This window comes from Lactuca serriola, chromosome 2, assembly GCF_051521515.1.
Source record: "Lactuca serriola cultivar US96UC23 chromosome 2, Lser_US96UC23_V15, whole genome shotgun sequence".
NCBI classification, from domain to species: Eukaryota; Viridiplantae; Streptophyta; class Magnoliopsida; order Asterales; family Asteraceae; genus Lactuca; species Lactuca serriola.
In genome coordinates this window covers 160,207,753-160,209,917 of record NC_136409.1, presented here as the reverse complement: position 1 = coordinate 160,209,917, position 2,165 = coordinate 160,207,753, and the positions used below count along the sequence as shown (strand labels likewise).

Here is a 2,165-nt window from a genome sequence, read left to right as displayed (position 1 = left end):
TTTATTATTAGTTAGTAAGTTTCTAGTCTTGCAAAACTAGAGAAAACCACCTCTTTTATTATTTGTTAGTTAATATTAGATCATTTTAGTAATTAGTTTAAATTGATGTTTCCTGAGTTTGATACCCGGCTTACTAAAACTATACCCCAATAGACAGGTTCACTGCCTTTTGTGTGATTAATTTACATCTTATAAGTAGGATTAAAACTAGTTGGTTTCACACACATCAAGTTTTTGACGCCGTTGCCGGGGAACGGTTCCAACTTTAAATTGATTACTATTGTTATCGATCCTTTGTGTGAGATTTTTCTTACACAAAGTTACTGCTTTTATTAAATTTAGCATTAGGATTAAAGTTTAGTTAGTAGTTTTTAGAATATTTCGTTTAATTTTTTTTTCCTGTTTTGCCTTAGACTCGCCAAGTCCCTTCGAACAGACTCGACGAGTCCATAGCTGAACAGAAAATTTTCGTTTTTATTTATTATTTTCTTTTGTTCCTTTTTACACGTGTTTATTTTCCTTTTTTACAGAACATTTATGACCAGGGGAGGAGGCACACCACTGATCCCACCTTTGGACGATCCGAAAGCAACACTTAAAAGAAACAAAGGCATAACAATTGGAGATCCCGAAAAACTGAAAAACTCACCACTAAGAAATTTGAAATCCGTTTTCAGCAAGAAGAAAGGAAAGAAAGTCGGAGAATCCAACACCTCTTTAGCAAGCGAAGACCCGATCACAGAAGACACCGAGTACGAAACCGAAGAAGAAGAAGAACCTACATACGGGCACAACTCCGATTCCAGCGACGAGTCAGCTCTTACCATGGCTAACATCGATGAAATCCCCATGCGGGAATGGAAGAAGAGGATATGCGATGACACTGGCACGGGACTTGTGCAACCCACAAATCCCACAACTGCTACTTTTGAGCTTAAGGGTCACATCCTTGCTCAATTTAAGGAGATTCCCTTCACCGGTTAAGACCACAAAGATGCTTACAAACACTTGGATGAAGTAAATGATGTAGCTGATTATTTCAATGTTACAAATGTGCCTTGGGAAACTCAGCTACTTCGCATGCTATTGGTTACATTGGAGGGTGCTGCAAGGGATTGGCTCAAGTCACTGCCCCTGGATCCATCACTACATGGGCCCAGAGGAAAGAAGAGTTCATTGATCAATTCTGCCCACCATCCAAGATATCTAAGCTAAAGAAAGCCATAGCCAACTTTGAACAAGAAGCTGGAGAGTCACTTTATGAAACTTGGGAGAGGTACAAGAGCCTACTAAGGAATTGCCCACATCATGACCTTAATAGTCAACAAGAAGTCTCCATGTTTTACGATGGAGTAAATGTTACAACAAGGCAATTACTTGACTCGCAAGGTCCACTCACGAAGAAGGCACGTCCAGTGATAAAGCAACTAATTGAAGAATTCTCTAAGCACTATAAAGAATACCATAATCCAAGAAATGATGTGACAAGGGGGGCTGCCTATGCAGCTTCAGAATATTTGTCAGCGGTCATGGCTATGTTGAAAACCATGGATAAGAGGATGGATAAAATGGATCAAACGATACATGCTATTCGGGTGGGTTGTGAGAACTGCAATGGGCCTCATCTTACTAGAGACAGTGACTTGGATGAGAATGGCAATAAAAAGGTGCAAGTGTGCTACTCAAGCAGAGACCGATATGATGAAGTTTGGCGAAAACCAAAGAAAGAGTGGATCCCCTATGATGAGTAAAAGAAGGCTAAGAAGGAGAAGTACAAACAAAAAGGAAGAGGTTTTTTGTAACAACGTAATTTTTCAAAACAAATTTTCATTTTAAAAACGTAATTTCATTCATGACAAAACCATAAAATTCAATGTATCAATATCGTCATAACAAATATATCAACTCCAAAGAACAAAACATATCAAATCCCTCGGTGTGTGTGTATGAGTCAAACCGGCGCCTTCCCACGATCATCATAGGTACCTGAAACACATACATAACAACTGTAAGCATAAATGCTTAGTGAGTTCCCCAATATACCACTTACACATATACGCCCTTCCAGGCCATGAACTTCCGGTCCATGTGTCTCAGGGAACTTCTGTCCCCACCCGCTAAACCTTCCGGTCCTACTCGTGTCGACCTTCCGGTCCATAACTCCC

At 39.8% G+C, this 2,165-nt stretch overlaps 1 non-coding gene across 1 annotated transcript; it reads right to left on the bottom strand.

Annotated features, from left to right (window-relative positions):
• Positions 1–1,208: 1,208 nt before the first annotated feature.
• Positions 1,209–1,315, bottom strand: LOC145090901 (small nucleolar RNA R71). Its single transcript, XR_013701824.1, has one exon. It is a non-coding gene; the product is annotated as a small nucleolar RNA R71 (small nucleolar RNA).
• Positions 1,316–2,165: the final 850 nt, after the last annotated feature.